Source organism: Amblyomma mixtum, chromosome 3, assembly GCF_055824585.1.
Source record: "Amblyomma mixtum isolate Tamu chromosome 3, ASM5582458v1, whole genome shotgun sequence".
NCBI lineage: Eukaryota > Metazoa > Arthropoda > Arachnida > Ixodida > Ixodidae > Amblyomma > Amblyomma mixtum.
This window is the reverse complement of record NC_143014.1, coordinates 353,565,264-353,590,910: the sequence shown is the minus strand read 5'-3', so window position 1 is coordinate 353,590,910 and position 25,647 is coordinate 353,565,264.

Genomic DNA, 25,647 nt, shown 5'->3' with positions numbered 1-25,647 from the left:
GCCTGCTTGCGTCATCCTTCTAAGCGTCATCCTTCTAAGCGTCATCCTTTTAAGCGTGATCCGTTTAATCGCCCCTCCACTTGTCCCTTTATCTTGTCTAGTTTTCATTTTTTGTTCCCTCCAAGGGTCACTCTTGCCCTCATGTTATTTTCAATTGCAGTTTGTTATCTTTCGGTCGCGTGCAAACACAGCAGATGTTACTCATGTCTTCCCGCCCACTTTTCCAACGTATATATATATGTTGCTCCACAATAAAATAATCAGTTGAAGTCAGCGCTGTATCGTCTTGCCTTTCTTTGTCCGTGTCTTAAGAGTGCGCTGTGTTTTTCCTCAAGATGAACTACCAACTAGCCCGCTCTTCCACCCTTGCAAGCTTGAGAATGGGATACTCGGGAAGACTTTCGGGAAATGAAAACAACCCGGCGATGTCGCGGCTCCCGAGCGGCTGCTCGTGCAGCGAGCTGTGGAGTGCCCCGGCCCTCATGATGATGAGGAAAGAAATGCCAAGCTCGTCGGTGCGGTGCGAGAAGAGGAGAGCTCGCGGACGCCTCAGGCGAACCGCCTAAACAGTTACGTCAGCGAAGTTGAGGAGCAGTGCACAGACGCGTCGGCTGTAGAGCCGGACCGGGAGAACGGAGCACAGTTGTGCCCCGTAGGGGAATCAGCGGATCATCGTGATGCCGCAGTTAACGCGCGGACAGAACCGCAGCAAGCAGCCGATGCAGGGCCGGTAGCTTTAACGGATGGCCCATTTTCGAAGCAGGAGCCAGGAGTGCAGATAGGTGTACAGGCATACGTGGGGGTAGGGCGAGACTGCGGTTTATGGACAGCCAAGCGTACAACCCGCACATGACGTACAGTCGGTAACTTCCCGCCAAAGGGGTTATTCTCACGTGAGGCCTGGTTGCGAAATTCAGGCTCTGTGCAGCTTAAGGGAGACGGACAAGCGTAACGCTAAGAAAGAAAAGATGCGCTTGGTCAGCTTGCGTCCTACAGAGCTATTCGAAAAGCTAGACGACCAGAGACGCGCTTGCGTTAAAACAGTACGGGGGAAGCGTCATATTGTCGGCGCTCGAGAGATCTCTCGCGCCAACTGCCGCACAGTCGAAGTAGGCGGAGGAAAATTTCTGTGTGGAAAGTTCCGCACCAAGAGGTACGGTGAAGTCCCACTCAATGCCGTACTAAAGGAAGACAGGGATCACGATCCGAAGCTCCTTTCCCCTAGGTGGTCATTCCTTTTCTTTTTCTACGTTAAGGATTCTGTACTGCTTGGGGATGTTACGCAGCACAATATGTTTGTGTGTTCCTTGACATTTCAGTGTCAAATTGTTTGGATGGAATGTGCAGTGTGAACTGTTTCGACTGAAAGTGCAGTGTAAAACAGTGTGCAGTGACTGTGACATGACTGCGTGAGGTGTGCGCGATCCATCGAGCCGTCGGCGAAAACTGATCAGGCGACGAGATGGCGCGCGCTGGTGACTGTGAAGTGCACGTATTGTATCTCTGTTTCTTTCTCCGGCAAGACAGTTCGTGCATGCAGCACATTTGTGTATTTTGGGGGTTTTGGAATGTTATTGAGAATATCGTTCTTTTGGGGGGGGTTGTATCACAAAGTGTATGAATGCCTTGCGTTTCTTTTTCTTTTGCGGGCGAAGTGGCCACGGCGGCGGTTGTTCGCAAGCATGTTGTGACGTGGCGGCGATGATTTTGCCTCCCCCGCGTGGACGGCTGACCCCTCGCGACGCTGGAGGGTCAAGGCCACTCCGCCGACTCCTCATATTATCGCCGTGTAGCGAGCCGTCGCTCGTTGTGGAGACGGGAAGCTGTCGGTTGAATGCCCCAGCACCCTTCCCGACCTTGGCAAGTTAGCATCGCTCCTCGTTAGGACCGTACCTTTCCCTCGCGTCCCATTCAGTTTCTTCGTGTTTCTTCTCCCCCTTTTTTAACATCTGCGAATCGATGGCGCACTGGTCTTAGAGGATTCGTTTGTTTGTTGGTTGGTTTCCCACGAGAAGGCAGCTGCGGGAAAACCCCGAGCCGGGCAGTTGGCTTGGAGATTTCGGTGCGTGCGGACGTGTGTGGGGTCAGCCAGGGAAGTCGTCGGCAAGCGAGCTAAGGCGAGTGTCTGACGCGGAGAGCACGGTGACAGCGGCCCCGAAGGCGCGTGGAAGACGCGTTGCCCAAGTTCGCCCGTATCCGCAACACCCCCACAGCCCCGCGGGCCTCCGCAGCCCTACGCTCCCTGCGACCGGACCTTGCCACCCCGCAGCTAAGCCACCGTTTCTCCCCACTCGCTTTACTCTTTTCTTTGTCCTGTCGCTCTTTCCCGTCGTAACATTTTTGTACAGTATTCCCTTGTTGTTTTCCCCTTCCTGTCAATAGTTGTTTTGAGTCCTCATTTTGTGTGTGTAATTCGCGTCGCGCCTTTGTGTGCACACTTCTTTGTGGGACTTTGTGTTGCAATTTTCTGTTGTTATCATTTGCTCGAGTAAAGGGGTTTGCTAAATAACTTGCCTGCGCCTCACGCCTCCGGTCAACGGCTAATCAGGCGTGGCCCCTATCGCCGGTCAGCAGTCGAACCTCATCTTTTGCACGCGGGGTGGAGAAGTTTGTCGCTCCTCCCCCTCCAAACTTACGGAGAGTGCAGTGGTGGGCAGGTTGTCCCGGTTAATTATAATTTCGGCGGCAGCCAAACACCTAGCCGCCCAAAATATCGTGACAAGGTCAGCGGCTGCATATCTGTGGCACTTCTGTCCCCAAAAATGTCTGGGTTTCTCGGACCTAACTCATTAGAACGAAACTAATCTGCTATATGCGAGATGATAAGCTCGTGTACGTGCCTGCAAACTCCGCGATGTTTTTTCGCGAATCCAGATGAAAATAATATTTCGTAATTTATCACTGTTTACTAAGTTAGTGTTAAAAGAACGGTAAAAGTGCGGGGCGAATCAAACGAGTGTTATTCGCATTTTATCTGAAATTTAGAGGATTTGCACTACCTTTCAATTTTTTTTGCCAGTATGTTTAATGATATAATTGTTGATTCAAAGAAGTGGCCTAGTTTCACGTACTTTCCAAGATTTCCGTCATTCTAATCAGTTCCACCCTTTTATGCTTCACAGCTGGAACCTGTTTATTCACAGTCCTTTCCGAACAGCGGATGATGGAGTTCATTTTGGACAAATCCTATCATTACGAGCGTTTTTGTCACTATCGCATGCGCATCGTTAAAATAGACCGCGAAATTTACAGGGACAAAGGCGCATGGTTTGGTGATGTATTTTGTTGGGCTTTCTTGCAAGACACAGGTCAAGGTGATTGATCACAACACTGATATTATTAGCGTTCTGTTATGCACAATACGGAGTCATGCTTAATACTCTACGTCTTATGCTGTTATCCTAAATGCTGTAGAATCATTCCTACTAAACATAAAACGTTATTGTCCTCAGCTCACTGGCGCTGTCATTGAGGACCGCCATTGAAGGCTGTATTCAGTCTTTAAGAGCTTATTTTATATGATCTTCAGGTTCATAGCATTGCAGCTGGCACATTTATAGATATTATGAAGGCCTTGGACACTTTCCTCTATGTATTCTAATGAAAGAAAGGAAAACAGCACTGTTTAGTACATTAGAACTTGCCTGTCATAAATACAGCAGCGAGTGGCTTGTAAGCACTTAAAATAGGCATACTAAAATATTACATCTACTCTGGCACAAGGCTCCCTCTTAAAACCTTATATTCTTTTCTTTTTAGCCTCCTGAAAGTACCATAGTGCTCTGCAACATTGGTGTACGTAGGTGTTAAAAAGGTGACAAATATTCAACATCAGCTTACTTTGACATGATCTGCAACAACAACTTATGTTTAACAAAAAAAAAAACCATATTACTTTTATTCAAAACGTGTTTATCCCGTGTTATTACTGCCTTAATATTCTTCATATAGTGCTATTTCTCTATGGGAATAATGCCCTTATATGATTTTCCCTCATATACTTGGGGATTATATTTGATACCATTGAATTTGGGGTCAACAGGTGTACGTTGCAAGCACAAAAGCTGCTTGCGCTTTTTTTACTTTGGCAGGGGCAAGGTGGCGGTTGCCATGTATTCTTCTTCGATTGTTTTTTTTTTCCATTGTCGCAGCTATCTGTTGACTTCAGTGAGTCATGGAGGGTAACATGCACAATATTTTTGTCAGCACTGACTAAGATATAAATCTTGTTCTGGCAACCATGCACTCTCCTGCTCAGATAGTTCTGGCAATAACATGTTCGCTGCATGTGAAGTTACACCGTTTGCATCTTTACACGACTACAAAGTGCATGTCGTTATTAACACTATTTTAATAACGAAATACCTCCTACCTCTATGTGTGTTTAGTATACCCGTTCGGATACCAGCCATGCCGGAAATTGGAATTTCAACCTTCCTGTGAATCGTATTATTACGCAGAAAGGTGAATTGGTGTTGTCGAAGGCCTTAACGGCTGAACGAAAAGAAGATGTGTCTTGATAACTGATCTGAAAGCTAGTTTTTCTTGAAATGATGCTATGAATACAGCATTAATTTCTTCACAATGTATCTATATCGACCCAAAAAACATGTTAATGACTGTATTACCCCGTTGACAAGGTTTATTGGTTGTTGGTCAACGTACCTATGTAAAATGTTTCCTCATTCATTAAAATCTCAGTTTTTGAAGACTGCGTTTTGGCGGATGAGTTTATTGGAGTGGGTTAAGGCCGAAAGGATTACCTTTATACTTAGTCTGCCTGCTTATAAAAGCCGGTAGAGCTAAAAGACATAAGCACGCCTGGCGATTTTATGACTGCAGTCGCCGTGCATCGACTCCAGCTGCACCTGGATGCGCGCTGCAGCGTGATAAAACACGTTCTCACGCAGCTGCCGGAATTCTTCAACTCGCCTTTGCCCCATCGAGTCGAGCTGCTGCTGGGCACGCCCATTGTGACGCTCGACCAGAGACAACGAGACGGCTGTGTTTGCACCTAAGACAGTTCAGACTGCTTACGTGTGCTAACAACGTGAGGGCAGTCGCCACCGTACTGCAGCCCACGCTCCGCCATAGCTAATGGATTAATGCCCCTATGTACAGAATCGTTAGCCTTCACCTACTTAATATTCATAGATCCCTGGATGTCCACATGCTTCTCCTGGCACTGTAGTACAGCGGTTAAGCGGTGAGCCATTGCCCTGGGCTGGTAGGTGCTGGCACCGGAGGCACTTGTGCGACCCAGGTTGCTCTACTCGAGAAACCTCGCGCGACCAATCATTATTTTAACCGCCCCCTTTCGTGTTGCATGCGGACGCCATCTTTCTTTTTCTACCTAGAGTGTCAACAAACACACAGTCAGGTTTTCGCTCAATGGGGCAAGTAAGGCTTAAGCCTTTATCAGCGCTTTCTTCCGACTAAAATACCTACCACCCACTGAGCACACACGGCAACCTCGCTGCCAAGTATGGGGCAGCAGCGATGAAAAATACCAGTACCTATCAGTCACCACGCGCCAGTCCTTCAGCCTTCTACCTCGATCGTCCCACAAAAGGGATTGTTTTGCACCCGACAACCGTTTCAATTATAACAAACTGGATTTTCTGCACGTTCACCGATTTTTCAATTCATGTTTTTGCAGCTGTTTTGTCTTTCTATTTTCTCTATTTTACTCCTCGTCCAGTGATCGGGCATCGTATCCCGCTGCAGTAATGCTACCAAGTTGATGAAGGCGTCTAATATATCAAGCAAAAAAAAAAATTCTCGTCCTCATTTCTCGCATCCTATCGTCAACTGCAGTATAATCTTTATAAGGAGCGCTCGTGTAGAGTCAGCTAGCGATGCTTGAAAAACACCGGCACCTGCTGGTTTCTTCAGGAGGGGAGATGGCAACAACGCTTGATGCTTGCAACAATCTCCACTTTTCCTGCCACTGCCTTCCTTGATAATCATTTCTTAGCCTCTTTAGGCGATCATTTGAAGACACCCAATGGTTTTATCATTTTGCGTTTTGTGCTTCACTCAGCCAGCTTCCATATTGTACCTGTATGACATTTCTTCTCAGCGGAAGTATCTAGACCATCCAGGGCTTCTTAACGACCACGTTAGAAAGAACGCGGGATAGAGAACCCGGGAAAGAACGCGTGCGGAACTAGCAATGTTAGCATTCATGATGACTTTTCTGTATATAATGAGAATGTAACGTATATACAAGTTGACGCTTTTCTATATATACGCTATCAAATCGAACGCTTCGAGACCTGATAGGCTTTGAGTCCTGTGGCGGAGGTTAATGTATCTCACCAAGTTAGGACATCAGTCTGTGTTTTGTGTACAGATATAATGAGAGTACTTAGAGTAATGCATAGCATGTGATGGACAGTATTCTTCATTTACCGGTACTCTGCATTCCGTTAACTCAATGACGCCATGGATTTTGCACTCGTATATATTTCTGCACATTTCATCGGTGAGGTACTGAGGCATGATGGTTGCCCTAAAGAGCATTACTGTTGTAATGGGACCGACCGGCAGCAGTTCAAGCAGCTCAAAGAAGAGATGGAAAGTGACTTCGGTACACAATGCCCCCTTGTGCCAGCATTCGTACCGCGTCTCGCCCACTGAGAGCCCTGTCCTCAGCGGCAATGTCGACGACATGCTTCATAGCGGCATCATACAGCCCTATCACAGCCCTTCTGTCTTTTCTGCTGTCCTGCTGATGAAAAAAAGGTGGCTCCATCGGAGCCTGCGTAGACTACCGCCGTCTCAACAAGATCAAACGCAAGGATGTTTTTCCTCTACCCCGAATCGACGATGCACTGGATTGCTTGCAGGAAGCGCAGTACTTTTCTTCCCTTCACTTACACACCGGCTACTGGCAAGTTCCGGAGGCTGCCGCTGACCGACGGAAAACCGCCTTCTTCGCCCCAAACTGATTGTAAGAACTCAATGTGACGCCGTTCTGGCTAAACAATGCCCCAGCCACATTTAAGAGAATAATAGATGATATTCTCAACGGGCTCAAATGGGAACTGTGTCTGTGTTACTTGCATGTCACTGTCATTTTTTCCCTTCCTATCTATGGCGCATTCAGCGCGTACTCACGTGTGTACTAACACTCGACTTGAAAAAGTGTTCCTTAGGTGCTACGATGCTGATAATATTTGGTCATGTCATCTCCAAAGAAGGCGTTCTTCCTTACCCTGGCAAACTTCGCGCTGTCATTAACTGCACCAAACCGACCACCTTAAACAAAGTTCGCAATTTTATAGCCCCGGGCTCATACTGTCACCGCTTCATACGCAATTTCGCTAGTATCACAGCAGTTTTAACGCAGCTTAGCGCTGGAAGCCCGACCTTTCGCTTTTTTCACGAGCCCACGATGCCGCGTACAACACTTTACGTCCCCTCCTGGTCTCCACCCACCCCAATACAACAAATGTTGGTTAAGTCGCGCCAAACACATGCGTTCTCGAGAAGCTGCCAGGCAAAGCAACCTTTCCAGTGCACGTAACTCGTCGAAATAGGCAAAATTGTTGGGTCACAGCGCCGAGGATAACCGCGTTTTAGAAATTGTGAGAACTGATATGGACATTGCTTACGGTGCGCTACACACCCGCCAGTAATTATGAAGCCTAATGGTAACAGTTAAAAGTTAAGGATTCAATATTGGTTAAACACCCTGCTAGTTAGCACGTGTTATCTCTATTCGGATGAATTACACCGCTGGCAATGCTATGCCGAAGAAAGCGCTCTTCACACTAAAAAAAACCTATTTTTAAAAATAGTGCAAACTCTTAAGCGAAGTACCCTGTGTATAACTTCAGGACGGCGTTGCGTCAAAACTGCACGCGTTACTTTTTGAACACCACATCTTTTTGACCGCAATCATCTTGCGCCTGAACTCAGCCGATAATCGTCTCATCTTTGAGCAACAATTTGCCACTGAAGTACGTGCCTTGTTTGGTTGTTGTTCTGAACACAATACTTTCCTTCCACTTCCAGACTGCACCGCTCCCTTCACTGAAGTCATCATGAAATAAAAGGCGGTGTGGACCACTCCCTTTTCCGCGCGCGTTCTTTTATCCTGTGCTCCTGCCGGGGTTCGAGGACCATCCCGTCAGCTTGTGTTCGGCTGTTCAGTGACGCGGCACGACTTCTTTATCAAAACCCCGCAGGGGTATTGCAGCCTCTAGCGGGTTGTAGACACCAGGACACGTGGGAGGTCGTATTCTATCAACCATCCCTCGTCCTTAAAACAATCTTTGTTTGCTTCTACCTATATGGACTTTCCTGTAGCGCCTTCACGCCACTCCTCTTGACCAAGTGGCGTGGTGCACTGCGAGGGACATAGTCTGCTCTCAATTCCTCACTTCAGAGACCATGTCCTCACTTCGAACTAGAGAGCAGTCCCACCAAGTGAGGCCTAGGAGTGAGGTTCCAGCGTTTGAGTACGACCTGAGTCACGCGAGACACATGCACATTGCGTCCATTCGTTGCTTACTATGATGATCCGAATGCAGAAAGGAGTTGCAGGTTCGTGGGTCCGGGCATCAACCTTGATCCTTGACCAGAACACCCGGACCAGTAGCATTATCTCCTGTTCTGTCAACTCATCAGGATCTGTGGAAAGCAGTGTACGGTGTGATTACAGCTTACGCCTGAAAATGCAACTTGCAATGCAAGAAAAGCGACGCCAATAGTGGACAGTACAAGCGCTGCCTATAGCGTCTCTCCTGTCCTGTCTCCACGCTTCTTTTCTTCTCCTGTGCTTGTAACTTCCAGAATACGATACAAGCTGGCCCAACATAACACTCCCAAACGCCAGAGTTAGTAACGATGAGCTTAATCGTGTGCATAATTAACCAATTACATAGATTTCTTGCACTCACTACTGCTGGGAGAGTATATCTACAAACACAAATTAAAAGCAAATATTTTGTGAGCAGTAGCCTTGAATGCAATTGAAGTAATGAGCAAACCATTGCTGCGAAAAAAGGAGACGTTAATTGCTGAAAACAAGTTGACAGCCTCAATGGCACCTAGTCATTGTCTACTTTGTGGTCTCGGAATTCCTATATTTCTAGTATTACGTATTTACTTTGTGATTTAGCTGGTTCAGCACAAATGTCAGGACGCTTCATGAACCGATAGCCGTTAAAATTTCAGGTAGTGTTTTCTCGCACTTCGAAGCAACCTTATGGCTAAGATTGAGAGTAGCAGCTGGATGTTGTATTTAATGTTCCTTCCATTACAAAATTAGTTTGGTTTATTAGGGTTTAACATCGCAAAGCGACTCAGGCTATGAGGGACACCGTAGTAAAAGGCTCCGGAAATCTCGACCACCTGGGATTCTTTAACGTGAGCTGAAATCGCACAGTACACGGGCCTCTGGAATTTCGCCTCCATCGAAATTCGGCCGCCGCGGTCGCGATCGAACGTGTGGGAGAATTTTCTCTTGTTCTCGGTAAATACGCTAAGCTGTGAGGTCGTTAAAAGGCCACCCTCTCTGCACATTAGAGTGCCCCATGGTAGTCACAGTTTTCTCACGGGCGTCATACGGGCGAGAAAGAGAAGAGCTGCGTGACAGGGGAGGATTCCTTTCCTCTTCTGTTTGACTGTGCGGCGGAAGAGCGGCAGGTTTTGCGCAACCGGAGCTGGGCTTGAATACCAACTTTCATCCACTCTTGGCGCACCGTAACCCAGCATGAGATTCCCTGACAGCATACATAGGCCGCAGACCAGTCTGCTGCAAGAATGTCTGCCAACTCAGACTTCTAGAGACGAGACAGTAGAAGAGAAGCGCACTACACTTGGCAGTCCTACACACGCTCCGTTTGTTTGGAATTCCCGTTGCGGGAGTGTATAAACAAACTCGGTTTTCTTTGTTCACGCAGTGGCGAAAACTCGCTCATTTTAAAAATACGTGCATCAAGCGTAACATGCCTAAGTTTAACAAAACGTGGGGCCCCTGTGTTCCCAAACGGGCTAGTGGGGCTGGGACAACGGCTCACTAACATTCGTCAGCCGCTTTTAGGGAAGTTCATCCTATATGGATCGCATATCCATGAGGCAAGCGCTAACCGTGCCCACAGTTCGAAGACCGGCTGACATCAGTATAGTTGCATGCGTACTTAAAGGTGAATGCAACGCAAATGTGTCCTTTAAACAAGCAAACCTGGGCTATCCCAAATATTGCTGCCCATTGAAGTTTTCAGATTGGCCGACGCGGGGTTGTAAAGTGGGAACGACTGCTGCTGCTCACATGGGTTCCCCGCCGGGCACATGAGGGTAGATGCAATCAAATGTGGGCTCTACACAGGTATAAGGGGAGCAAGCCTAAATGGGCCTGCTCGCACACTACTGATGTAGTACGTCCCACATGACCGTGGCAGGAATAGAAAGCGTGCGTGGCAGCTCGCTGCCGACAGCAGTTTCTTGTCGGGTACTTGAGGTAAAATAGAACAAAAATGCGGGATATATGTAGAAAAAAAAACTGCGCTAACCCTCATCGGGCTGCCCGCAGAAAGCTGCTGTATGTCCTCTTACAGAGATCGCATGGGCTCTGAACAGAGGTGGAAAGCGGCCGTGCTAGCATGACGCCCACATCGGTTCATTATAGGGCGCGTGAGGCCACGTGGAACGCAAATGCGAGTTTTGTGCGAGAAAAAAAAAAAACGCGGCAAGACAGGCAACCGCTGCAGTTCCTCAGCGTGTCCTAAATCGGCGCTGCCGGGCCTGAGCACACCAGCGAAATTCCATCAGTCTGCCCTAAACACTGTTACTTTAATTTTGGAATTTCTATTCATCGAGCCCACAACTAAGACGTATAAATTGTTTAAATGTGAATTCTAAGCATATCCAATCAATTACTAAATATTACATGTTTTTTCTGGCTCTGGTTCACACGTCAATTGTGCAAATTGAACGGACAATACCCAAGAACAACTGTGCACACTTATTATAGTGGACTACCTGTGAATCTCCACACATCAATATATGTATTTCTAAATACGCACGCTAACTCTTCGCAGTGAGCCAAAATAAAATAGTTTCCCTTATGTTATATGTTCAAATTTTCGTCATCAGTGACACACACATTATTGGGGCGGTGTTGCAAAGTTATGCACGGGTTCACCATGTTTACTACTCCACGACGGCATGAAGATGGAGAGAAATAATGCTAGTTTGGAGAGCACTGTGCTTTCATACCGTTGATTTGCTAACTGTTGACGCGACCGCATCTTCTAGTGGCATGTAGGTACTGGGCTGAAGTACTTGCGCGGCACAAATCAGGCTTGAGAATATCGCAATGAAAACAGTAAGACCTACAGAGGCGTTGCTTTACACTTAGAAGCCTTACAGCAACGTAACATTTCTGCTTTGCGGAGGCCTAATAAATCGAGCTCTTGATATATTGTGTCGTGGTAAGCGCAGCAATTATTCTGCTGTAGCATGCGCTGGGCGTGTCATTATTAAACACGCAGCACAAATACGCATCGAAGCGAGAGATCTCTAAATAGCTCATGTGAATTTAAAAGCCCGTACGGTCAATCGTTGTCCAGACGATGCCTGTGTTCTTGCTGCCATGCTGCAACGGCACTTGGTGCTCGCTTTCTTGTTGGTTAACTGCGGTGTTGAGGCGCCACTTGGAAACGGAGCCCGCGGTCCCCGCTTCTGGCTCTCGTTGCTGCTGCAGGGCGTGCTCGGCGGCGTCCAGGCGGGATGTCCGGGTCTGAAATGGTTCGACGGGAACAGCAGCTTTCACTCCGGCATCCGCATTGCATTCCTAAAATATCGAAGGGAGTATGTTTTCAAAAAGGCCTTCTCACAAATTGTTTAAGGAGAAAGGATTGGCAGTATATTTGGTATCGTACATGAATAAAGCGTGCATCTGTTTATGCAAGTGCAGCGTTCACCTTTGGTTGTTGTATTTATCAGGGGCCGAATGTTTTGAGCAATAAGGGCCGTATTTATCATCACCTCTTCAAATGTGTGGGCTCGGAGCCATATGTTTGAATGGGGTATTTTTTACCTTTTCGTGAAATATACAAGATTGAATGTGGTTTTCCAGGAAACCTCCTCGCGTATTTCCGCGCGGTGAACAAGAATGAGCAGCCGACGGGCTTGCACCTTGCGTGCCGATTAGGTTTCTATTAGGTATCGAAACATAAATGATCGTACTCTGCAGCAGTTTAGTACTGAAATATGTAAAACACAGTGGGAAAATGTATTGGTCAGCGATATTGCCGACATAGCATAAGAGGCCTTCAATGAAAAGTTTAAGAGTATTCATTTTCGCTGCTTTCCCTTCGTAGAAAAACTCCTGCCGTGAAAGGCTCAAAAGCCATGGGTTAATGCAAAGTGTATAAAAGCCATCAACGACCAAAATCGGTCGTATGAGCGCTACTTGAAAACAAAAAGCTCTCATAACCTTGAAGCTTTTAAGCGGCACAGAAACTAAAGAAATGGACTGCTCCGCAAAAGCAAGGTGGCTTTATTTCAAAAATATATTTAACGCCGACGCTGTAAAACAGATAGATATGCTCTGGAAGTGAATAAATTATTTCATAAAGCCTAGCCGAACCAAAAATACCCTTCTCTCCTCAATGACAATCGACAAAAAATCGTTCACGGGTGATGAGTTAGCCGCCGCCTTCAACAAGTATTTTGTCTCCATCTCAAGCACTACACATGACACGCATTCAATGGACTTAATGAAATGCAGTATACGCGATAGTGCTTTCTTGTCACCACAAACCACGGCAGAAGTTCAAACTACATTTCTACATTTCTGTCCCTTGGGAACAGCAGAAGCTGCAATGTTGACGGATTGCAGATACCTCCGATAAAGCAGTTGCTTCTCGTAATAAGCCCTATTAAAACACAGTTAATTAATTTAATATTTTTAACAGGCGTTTTCCCTGAAAGACTAAAGGCTGCTAAAGTTTCCGTTATTTTCAAAAGGGGCGATAGAAGCTAAATGTCTATCTGCAGGCCAATATCAATTCTTGCAGTTTTTTCTAAGGGGATAGGAAAATTATTTTATGAGAGAATGAGCAGCTTTTTAAACGAACATAACGTCATTACACCCTATCAGTTCGGATTCACTAAAAAACGGTCTACAAAAAATGCACTGCTCCTCCACAAAGATTTAATTTTGGAAGCCTTTGAGCGTAAAGAGTACATGCTTGCGTAATTTATTGACTTTTCGAAGGCATTCGACCGCATTACCCAAAAAACTCATACTGAAAAACTAGAATATTACGGATCTCGCAGTACCTTTTTAATCCTTCTGAAAAGCTACTTGCGGAATCGCCAGCAACAGGTACAGATTAGTGATTTTAAGTCTGAACTGAGAACGGTCCGTTGCGGTGTCCCGCAGGGCAGTATTCCATGTCCCCTATTTTTGAACATCTACATTAATGACATAGTTAAGGTCGACTCAAATAGCCACTTCATAGTTTAAGCCGATGACACTACCTTACTTTTTTCCAGCCCATCCTTACCCGAACTGCAAGTCAAAGCTAATAAGGTACTCGATTTTATAAACAACAGGAGAATTTCAAATTCACTGATTGTTAACACCTCCAAGACAAATGCCGTAGTATGCCGTCCTAGCAAAAAAAAAAAGGTACTGATATCAACCTGTATATTGGCTCTAATAACAAAGAGATTTTATTTATTTATTTATTTACAGATACTGCAATCCACAAGGGATTTTAGCAGGGTGGGAATATAACGCAAAGGTAATCAAAGGCAACACAACAGGTAAAGTACACTGCCAGGTACAACAACAAATTCCATAACAATCACCATTTTAACACAATGCACTAACCAGCAAAATATGAACAATTAATTTTTTTTTTGTGAGGGGGGGGGGATTGTCAGCAGAGACTGGCGGCAAAAAAAGAAAGGGAGGGTTGAGTTACTGCAGTATTATTTAAGTTATTCAAGTCAGTTACAGTCCTGGGAAAAAAAGAATATTTAAAACAATTATTTCTTACTTGGAATGGTGTCATAGTTAGTTGATGCCTCTGTCTGGGGCGAATCCGGAAGAAAATGTAATTATATCAGAGATGTTAACGTTGTAATGTCTATTTACAATCTGATACATAAACTTTAGTCAGGAAACTCGATTACGCTGGGTTAGTTCAGGGAAGTTGGCTTGTCTTAAAAGTTCTGTGACTGACGTACGGGAGAAATTATTATAGATAAAGCGAACCGACTTTTTCTGCACTCGTTCAAGCTTTTTAATGTTAGTTTGTGTGAAAGGGTCACAGATAATTGCGGCGTAATCGAGTACTGGAAGTATAATTGTGTTATATGCTAGTAAACGGACATTGATTGTAGACAGTTTTAAAGCTCTTCTGAGAAAACAATTTACGACAAGCATTAGCGGTTACTTTATCGATGTGCAGATTCCATTTGAGGTTGTTAGTTATCCAGAGACCAAGGTATTTGTATTCTGTTACTTCCGAAAGAAAGATATTGTTAGCTGAGTAATTGAAATTCAGCTTATTCTTTTTGTGATTAATACACATAGAGACAGTTTTCCCAACATTTACCGACATCTGCCACTCGTCACACCAAGCAACAACTTTCTGAAGAGCATTATTTAACAACACTTTTTCATTCATTGATCCCTTAAAGGCCCGAAGGCATTACATGATCCGAGGGACTTTCTATTGCCGAGTAAAGTACACAGTCGACTGCATATAATCTTATTTTTACAGGGACATCTTTTACTACATCATTGATATAAAGGAGAAAAAGAAGAGGGCCAAGTACCGAGCCCTGGGGAACGCCAGAATCAACGGAAAGCTTTTCTGACTCCTGATTCTTGAAATTAACGAATTGATTACGTGCCGTAAGGTAATCAGATATCTAATTAATGAGCTGAGGATTTTTTAGAATGTTTAGTTTATGCAGTAGTTTATAATGAGATACTTTGTCGAAAGCTTTGGAAAAATCCATAAAAATGACGTCTGTTTGTTTACCGTTGTTTATAGCATTTGCAAAGTCGTGTATTGTTTGATCCAGTTGAGTTATTGTCGAGTAGCCTTTTCGAAAACCATACTGGTGATTTGTTAGAAAGTGATGTCCTCAAGGAAAGCCAGAATATGTTTGTTAATTATGGGCTCCAAGACTTTACAAGTAGTTGATGTTAATGAGATTGGGCGGTAGTTCTCAATGCGCTGCTTATTTCCTGCTTTATGGAGTGGTTTGATTTTAGCGGCCTTCCAGTCGCTCGGCACTTGACCAAGGCGCAAGGATTGTACATACAGAACATGTAAATATTTTGATACCCATTCTGCATAACGTTTAAGAAATCCATTCGGGATATCATCTGGGCCAGAAGATTTTCGGATGTCAAGATTAAGAATCATATTCAAGATGCCCTCTTCAGTTATCTGAACATCAGGTATAGGAGGGAGTATGTAACATCGTAACAAGGTAAACTGCCGTTATCTTGGGTAAATACAGATTTGAAGTGTGCATTAAAAAGGTTTGCTATATCTTTGCTGTCATGAGTCAACGTGCCATTCACATCAAACACTTCACACTGTTTTGATACAGGGCTAATGCTTCTCCAAAATTTATCTGGTGCAGATGCGATGTAACTTGGCAGTCAGTCACCATAATAGCGCTACCTGTCTCTGCCTACTTGGACTTTAAGCTTTGAAGTTAAACCAGAGACTTCTTTTTTGATATTAGGCGAGTTTTTGATTTTCTTCTTTAACCGTTTCAGCCGTCTTTTTAACCTGAGTGTTTCACGTGATATCCACGGGTTTCTATGCTTCCTTTTCTTCGTGATTTGCGGCACAAACGAGTTAATGCAATCGGTTACAATGTTTTTAAAACGGACCCAAAGCTCATTTACATCGCCTTTGCTGTTTGCAAATTCATCGAAATGAAACGGAAGCTTGTCAATAATTGAACCGTCATCTGCCCGAGTGAAGTCAGGGAAGGATAAACGTTCTATTCCTTTGTCTAGTGAAGTATTGCTGAGGGTTAGTACCACCGCATGGTGGTCCGAAATTCCTTGAAAGACCTCGCAGTCTCTTTGAGCTTTGATGGATCCACTGACAAAAAACAAGTCCAAAATTGACTTAGAGGATCCCTGAATTCTGGTATACTCTTTAACTACTTGCAGCAAGTCATATGAAAATGCAATGTTCAGCATTGCTTCGCCAGCAAGATCGTGTTTTATGAGCGAGAAAGTCGGCCAAAGTATATTGGGCAAATCAAAATCCCCTGATAGGATTATTCTGTCATTCGTTGTAATATTCTCATGCAAGTATTTATCCAGCTCCTCGAACACACAAGCAGGTGAGTTAGGTTGTCTGTATATTGCTCCTGGAATGTATCTAATACCATTGTAATAAGCTTTACAAAAAATACCTTCAACATTGTGTATATCCGGCATTCGCAGGACATTTAGTGATGACTTGAAATAATACAGACACCTCCGCCTCTGCCGTCTCGATCTTTCCTATATGCGCTGTAGCCAGTAGGAACAAACTCACTGTCATATATGAAGTCATTTAGCCAAGTTTCTGTCAGTACTGCGAGAGCAGGATTATGCGAAAGGATAAGGGCCTCTAACTCCGCGACTTTGTTTATTACGCTCCTGCAGTTGATGTTTATTAACTTTATTGACCGGGCGTTAGGGTTCTGGTGTCAGTCCGACCTTATCTTACATAGCTGAAATCATGAATTTTTCGTTTCGTCCAAACCGAAGAAGTCGCCATTTATGCTCAACTTATCATACACTAGTTTTACTTTTGCGCCATTTCCTCTCTCTTCTGCACGGCTTCTCCACAAATTCTGCCTTATGTCGCGAATCCGCTTCGAAAAGTCCTCAGAAAAAGATATATTAGAGCCTTTTAGCTTATGGGCTGTTCTGAAAAAGGACATTTTTTCTCGGTAATCGAGAATTTTCAAAATAACAGGACGTGACTTACTTTCTTCTTTTTTCCCTATCCTATGATATCTTTCAATGCCAGCTACCTCCTTGACGAAATATTTCGTAAAGATGTCTTCTTGCACTGTTTTTAACAGTTCTTCGTTTGATTCAACAGTTCGCTCATCGAGACCATAAATGACTAAGTTGTTTCTGCGCCCTCTGTTTTCCAAGTCGTCAATTCGATTCCGAAGCGCTGACACCTGTGATTCAAGCTTCGACACTGCAGATTGCACAATCTCGACTTTCATGCCAAGGGCATTCAACCTTTTTAACTGCTCATCGATGCCATCAATACGCTCAGTTATTTTGCTAAGTTTGTTTTCCATTTTCTTCTGCGTGCACTGTATGCCCTCAACAATCGAACTAATCTTCTTTTGGCTTTCCAACAGTTCAGACAGCATTTCCTTTTCAGATGGCCCAGGATTGGATTCAATGTCACAAGATAACAGATCATTGGTGGGCTGCAAAACACAATTCAAAAAACTTTTAACACACAGTGGGCAAGGCAGCAGCACTAGGAAACGGTTATCGCTTAGGTAACAATATGGTGGCAAGTAGTTACTAACCTGGACAGCGAAACAGAGCGGATTTCTTAGCATGTTGCCGTCAGTGCTGCAGCCGGGCCCACTGGTGAAGAACTGGTTTGATGGATCCTTTATAGCTGGCGAATGAACCACGTGAGCTGTTGTAATCGCTGTTGGTATCAGGACGCAGGCGTCCGGGCAGGTGGTGATATCGCTCATAGCCGGTGTTGCTGCGTCGTCCGCAGGGATGTAGTGCGCACGTGCAGCCGGCGAGGAACCGTCGTGCGCAGCGTTGAGCAACCCAAGAAATACCTGGACAGCGAAACAGAGCGGATTTCTTAGCATGTTGCCGTCAGTGCTGCAGCCGGGCCCGTCACAAGTAAACAGCCTGGGCATCATTTTCCATATGTGTTTGAACTCGCAGGTCACCCATATTTGTTTTAAACTCGCTCGCACTATCGGCTTGTTGTCGTGACTACAGTTTATTTTGCCAGAAAACTTCAAATGGCTACTTTTTAATTCATTGTTTTTTTTCCACGCTGAGCTACTGTTTTCTGATCTGGGGCACTACCACAAAAACTAATATTAACATTCTTTTTAGGTTGCAGAAAAAAGCAATACGTAGCATTAAGAACGCCAACTTTAGCACCTAGTCAAAACCAATCTTTGATGAATTGCAGATTCTACGCGTCACCGCATTGCAAAATTCAGGGCTCAGTTCACGCTACCGCCACGGCATATCCAAAAATGACACACACCTCAAAGATCTTGCTTCATTAGCATTGTGAACCAATGTGTACAACACACGCAGCACGGATCGCTGGGCAGTTCCTCGCACCCAGAGAAAATACGGGCGTCAAATGTTAAAATACTGTTTTCCAACTACTCTTAATTCGGAATGTATCTCCTCACTCTGAACAAAGATTGCACGTCATTCGTTTTCTCTTTTGTTTCTTTTGTGTTCTTCGCAATTTTCCTACTGTTTTGTAAATTCCACCAGGCCGTATGTGGTGTTATCACCAGGGTGGAAATTAAGACACGGTTCTGGTCTTTCCCGTCTGGTGTTTTTGGGGTTGAGAAACCCATCAGGTTGTGCCTGGTGCTAACACCAGAAGACACGGTTTGGTGTCCCCGGGCTGGTGTTTCCAGGTTGGTGTTTCCGGGCTGAAAATCCACCAGGCCGTGTCTGGTGTTAATACCAGAAGACATGGATGGTATTTCCATGTATGCAGGCAGACAGGCTCGTCTCACGAGCCTGGCATATGCCCTGCTCCCTTTATGCGGTTGCCAGATGCATACGGTGTGTACGGTGAGACATAATGGTGCCTGATATGGTGAAAGTTGCATGGAAAAAAGAAATTCCCTTGCCATTTCTGGGATGAAAAACATGCAATTTTCTATGCTCACGAAAGCTGTGACTCGTTTATTTTGAAGGCCTCTGTCGCCGCAGCTCGCACGCTTTCTGCGGTAGCCACATCGTGATGTTTTTTGAGGCCTTCGTCATGTCCTCCTCCGTGCAGCCCTTCTGTGTTGCGCAATGCTTGAAAAACACTGCGCAGAAAAGAAAACCCATGAGTGTTCGAATGACTCACATGTGGATCTCCGCACTACTTAATTTGCCTGAGCTACTTTTGGAGTAGTTAACACAGCGTCAAACCACATATTCAACCATGTTGTCCTTGACATTACAAAAAAATTAAATTTCTTTGGATACAAACTGACTGCACGTGATACAATGTTACTAAAAATCTATTAAACATCACATTTCATTGCAAGGTTCATATTTCAATTGCGCATACATACTTTATCCCGTGCCAGGTCTGCTGGACGTTTTGGTGGGTGCACGACTACCCAACGATATCTGCGACCTAAAATATATTCATCCATTTCTTCTTTGGATTCTGGGAAGAAAAGAAGTGTCTCTTAAGAGTGCGTTCGTGCAGTTTTCCGTACATTTATTGGGATGATAAAATGCAAGATAATACTTCATTATTTTCTGCACCAAGCCTTTTGCAGCAGCTTCTATTATAAATTATTTAATTGACAGTGTCCATTCTGCCGGCAGCCAGAATTCCCCCAACACTCACCAGAGACTGGCTGCTGAATTGAGTAATCTGTTTTTTTTTTTTTAGAATGCATCACTTTCGCCACTGTTCAGCAGCAGTAGCAAACTTTGGTATGTGAAAGTGCAGCCCCAGGTTTTCGGTCTATGGGGGTTCAACGTCCCAAAGCGACTCGGGCTATGAGGGACGCCGTAGTGAAAGGCTCCGGAAATTTCGACATCCTGTAGTTCTTTAAAGGGACTATGGAATAAATTAATTGAGATTACGTAAAGCAGACGGGTGGTAGGCATTCCATCAATCGTCACCCAAGCGCAAGAATTTTTGAGCCAGCATCAATAACAACGAAGTTATAGACGATTAAAAATTCCGCTTCTCCTCTCCCCCCTCAACTCGTACATGCAGGGCACCTGAAAAATAACGAAAACAGCTCTTGGACTGGGCCCCGCCCATGATTACGTCATTCGCTGACGTTCGGTTTGCGACTTCCGGCTGCCGCACCCAGCACCCCAGCAGCAGCGTCGGCAGTGTCTCTCCGGTCTCTCTTCGCCTTCCTGGGTTGCGGCGCGCGTTGGATTTCTTTGCTTGTCACTGCGACAAGGGCACTGCGAGCGGCTCCCGAACTCCCGACAGAAAGAGGCGGCAGAGGTAAACTGAAAACGTAGGCGTGAAGGCAATGCCCTGGCTCGCGCTTGCCCGAGGGGGTCGCGTGGCGGCACAAGCAGACAATTTTCACAGCTATCGGAAGTGTGCCCATGACGTGGCGGCCGTGGCTCCAGCGAATGACGGCATGTTGTGGCCTGCGGACGTCACGGGAGTAGTGATGTCTATTTTCCCACCTTGAGTTTCAAGATCGGTCACGACGGAAACACCAAACGGCCCGCGAATTTCAAAAAACACGGTTTTAAAAATTCATAATAAATTGCAGGCTCAGCTCTAAAGACTCATACTTGCTTTGAATGCTTCTTAGCATCATTTCTAAGCACTGAAAACATTTACAAGCGACTTTCAATTTGTTTCATAGTCCCTTTAATGTGCACTGGCCGCACAGTACACGGGGCCTCTCGAATTTCGCATCCATGCCAAGTTTTCAAGAAACAATGTAGACTCAACACTTCCTACCTATTGGGCGTGACAGCCTCTGTAAAATTTGGCAGCTTTCTCGGCTACGGAGGCATTCACAGTTTAACATTCGATACACGTAGCTAGGACGTGGTCATTAACTGAGCTGGAACCGAGAGCAGTGAACTATACATTTTATACTTCCGAACTAGTCCCAAGTGATGCATGCAACCCCGCCCCCCGAAAAGCAACGGGTTCACCCTTGGAAGGCCAGCCACTCATCAATTGTACATAAGACAGTTTATTACAACAACTGAAGCGTGTCTAGAGGGGCGCCATTGAAAAAAACACAAAAACAAAAAAACAAACGTATTCACGGAGCCCAGTTGATGGAGGTGCCGAGAGAATTTCAGCCGGGCGACTCTACAATCTACCGGACACTGCCAGATTAATTTCATTACATCCATCAACATGCAACATGCTGCAAACAGGACAGAATTCGAAAACCTGTAAGTTGAACGTCAGAACTGAACAGCGGTGCGCGTTATGAAGAGCTCAAGAACACATTCCTATTGCCCTGACAAGCAAATTCAAGTCCTGTACCGCCGTGAGCACGCTTAAGAGGAACGCTCGATTGCGCGTCCTGCAGCCTCTGAGCGCTGGGCGCTGACTCCCACACCAAGCTGCACAGTATGTTTGCGGAGGTTGGAGACAGCCCGTGCCCTGCTTAAACTTTAATTTTGTCTCAGACGCAGCGGCCGAAGCCCAGCGGCACTAATGTCAGTGAAAGACAATCGCTCGAGCGTTCGTGTTAAGCGTGCTAATGGCGGTAGTACATACAAAGAGGCTGAATGAAGGAAGTTTCAATATCAGTCAAAGCTCTACGTGCACATTAAAGGCACTGGCAAAACACGGGTAGCTACAGCTACCGCAAAGTAGAAATAACAAAAGTACTCGGACAATAATAAAGGTGTTCTTACCTGTCATCTGAAGGATTTCTGCGTCGTAATAGCCGCCCTTTGATTTCTCGTCCTCCTCCCAGCACATATGATATATCTGTCCCGCCGCAAAATCATTCATGCTCTTCGGATGAAAACCTTTCATCAGCACCGACAACGCCACTTTTTTCACGTTGTCGAGAAGAAACTTCACCCAGACGTAAAAAACTATTGCTGAACCGCGATTTTTTGGTACTACTCAGGGAGTAACAGAGAAACTGCTGGTGGGCACTCGTGAACAAGCGACACTGCGTCACCAACCACGCGTAGTAAGAACAAACTCTCTACATAATTTTTACAACGTAATGGTGTGTGTGGCGCTACAGACTTGTAAAAAAAAATTCCATGCTGATAAGACTGCACACAGCTTTACCGCGTTGCTCTGAAACAGATTGAGTTATTATCTATTTTATATGTTGCGAATGTAGTAGTTAACTTTGTAAACGTTAGTTTCTTTTTGGCTAGCTTGAAGCGTCTGCCTTGCTGAGAGAGACGGGCCCGCATCGAGGCACGCTATAAAAAAAAGGAGAGCCAGGCGCGAGGAATTTCCCGCGCAATCTGTCGGCGTCCCCTTGTTTGTGTGTTCCGTCTGTCTTCAGTGTGCTCTTTCTTGAACCTTATACAAGCCAACGCCTCCTCTACTTGTACAAGCCTGCTACAAGCGTGCAAAAGAGGTGCTCCAACATGCCTCCCAAAAAGCGCTACCCTGAATATTTGGAGCCAAATACGCTATCACCGAAAATTCCTCGATAGACGACATGGACCCGCCTGCAAAAGGAATCCACTGCAGCGTCTCAAGCACCGCCGGTAAATCACCGACTTGTTTACGTCATATGCTAGGGCCCATTGACTTTCTGCGGCGAAAAGTTTTACATTCCATGAACTAATAAAAACTCCGCAAGTGTTATTTTTTCTCTCTCTCTGAGCTGTGCAGCGTTGCAAAAGCGACCATTGCAATTAAGCTTGCGAGCCCCGAGAAGAAGCCCGCTTTTCAGTGATTTTGGAGCAAAACGCGGGGCGAGCAAGTGCATACTTGTGGGTGTGGATGCAGAAAGGCGGTACTGGTCGTTCCGAAATAAAGGCACTGCAGGAGTTGTGCGAAGTAGGGACAGCAAAGAAGGGCAAACGGGTGCTGTAGCTGGACAGCTCGAAACGCCGAGCACCGGTGGCACGGATCACGACGGCGTGGCTGCTGCTGCGTGATGTGCGTGCATTACCGTAATGGAGGATTTGCTTCGCTAGACTGTGGCGCGCTCCTTTGAAGCGTTGCCTTTTAAATAACTTGGGCCTATCCGTTTAGTCTGTATTTCAGCGTGCCCCTGTCGCCTTTTTTTTTTCTTTGGGAAAGAATAGGGGGGTGGGGAATAAAATCTCCGCTTTTTTTTTGCGGAATCGCGAGAAACTAGGGTCCTTACCACTCACCGCAGGCGGTGGTCATGCTCTTGACTGCGCGGTAAGCATCTAAAGAGTTCCTGAGAAGGCGGAGCTTGCATGGCCTATCAACGCCCAAAACATTGTCTGTGATGGATGCATAGTGACGGCTGATAGCAGAATGCAGCATGCAGAAATGAGAAATAGGGCTAGGATACGGAAATTACGAATTGATGCGGCATAAACCATCGCAAAAAAGCTTGTCGCATCAAATATTGCGGCAGAAGACAACAATGCAGCGTGGGTGTACAATGATCCGAAAAAAAAAGCAATCCGCAGCATCGAAATAAAGAGGAACGAGAAACAGAAGCAGAAGGGGACTGGTGAGGTGAAATGTGGATCCAAATATTGCGTTGTGAGGGGTTTTGATTAACATAGCCAGGCTGAAATACAGCCAAATAGCATCCAAATTGGATGTAACCGCCATCATCTTGGTACTTGAGCACAGACGCCAATGAAAAAAGCTGCGTATAGAAGAGTTCATCAACATCAATGTAGCCAAACACTAACTCCAACTAAACCCTATAATTGTGTGAGAGGTGTCGACTACAGCGGCATACTATATGTAGATGTGGCAAACATGAGTTTATATGTCGTACATTAGCCACCACCCGTCATTTCTCACCATCTTAGGCGATGGCGTAAAAGACGTCCGAGGAAATAAAGCTCTGTTTACTGACAATACTTGGTTGTTATGTATGGAACAAATGCAGAGAAGTATGCATGCATTTCTGCTCTGACATAATCTGTGAGAAGCACGGATTACACTGATACTTTTTAAAGCCCGCAGTAGTTTTTATGAAAAATTCCTTTGTATACCAGTGAGAATAACAAAAAGTAAAAACACTGAGCCCCCAACATAACGGATCTCCTCAGGTCCCTCTCTTTGTCCAGCAGAATACCGGTTCAGACCAATCTTCTCATGTGAGTATGTGAAGCTCGCTTTATAGCACTGTGAGAGCTGGAGCCGTTCACTTGGTCAGTATGTTATCGCTGCGAATAGCAGAGTTGTGTATAGTGGACGCAATTACAGCTGCTTGCCTCTCAAATCCATTCCGATTTCGTCAGCTGGAATAGTCTCAAATGCTCAATCTGGGTAAAGAACAAGCGGTTTGAGGATGGAGCAACAATTCAGCATTAATTGGGCCCACTGCATGCCATGATAAGGTGCTGACCCACTAATCGGCCAGATTTCTCAAAGCATGCCTACTCGGGCTTTCGTCATTGTCTGTTGTAGCTAATACATTCCTGTTTTGTTTATTCTTTGCAGTCAGCTGCAGTAAATGAGCTACCAAGAGGTGACGCTGAGGTTAGAGACGAACGAACTGAGGATGAAGAATGTCTGCTGCCACTATCTCAGCTCTCTGAACAAGCGGGAAGCACTGCGTCTTTTAACCAGGATGCTGAACAGGGAAGCCCTGATGTGCATGAGGAAGCTGACGACCCATATGATAATCTTTCTAAATTCATCGCCGGAAACTCAACGACGGCTCTTCCTGGACAGTCCACAACTCGACTTCAGCCATGGTGCTTATATTGTCATTTCTTGGCAGCTAAGCTACCCTGGACACAAGTCGATGGCTTGCTGAAGCTTCTGAACGGCCTCCTTGCTGAAGAGGTTTCTCCTTCAACCAAATATGGTTTTCGGAAACTCTGGAAGCTTCAGCAATCAAAACTGGTTAGCACTCATGCCCTCTGCCCGATTTGCCAGTTCTTGATTGATGGCAATGGCACCAGTCACTGGCGTTGCCGAATTTGCTCAGAAGTTGCAACCCTAGGAGAGGTTTTGAAGAGGAGATTTTTTATTGCACTTAACTTGAAACTGCAACTGCAACAGTTCCTGAAACGCATGGGCAAAATAGTTGGAGACAACCTGCTTCAGCTTACTTCATCATGTCCAGAGGCTCTCACTGACATCACAGATGGTCTGCTGTACAAGAAAGAGCGCCGCGACCACAAAATGAAATGGAGCGACCTAACTTTGACTCTAAATACTGACGGTTCACCGGATTTAGGTCAAATAAAGGTTCTGTGTGGCGAGTTCAAGTTGCCCTTAATGATCTTCCCGTTCCTCGGCGATGGAAGAATATTATGGTTGGAGCAGTTTGGTTCGGCAAGGAGCATCCACCTGCACATCTCTTCATGAAAACCTTTGTGGAGAAGTTCAAGGAGGTTGGCAGCCTGACGTCGATCGTTGCTGATCAAGTTATGGAGTCTGCAGTCAGAATTGTGTGCTGCTGTGTGGACAGACCGGCCAGAGCTGCTTTCCTCAATGCAAAGGAGTACAACGGGTGCTACGGCTCCACTTGGTGTCTTAACAAGGGAGCTTTAGTGGATGGTGAGACTCCTGCTTTCATTCAGTCTTATGAAAGACACAGATTTATAGCATAGGTTTTGCATAGCAGATCGGTTGCCAGCGGTAAAAGTAAAGAATAGCAACCTGCTTGGCTAGTTGGATGTTTTATACTTTGCTGGTGCTATATTCACATTTTTAATTATTTTCATTTGTTCTTTACTACTGCTTTAATCTGTGTGGCATGAAGTGAATTTTCATTTTAATGATTTGTTGTGTTTTTGTTGTAGGT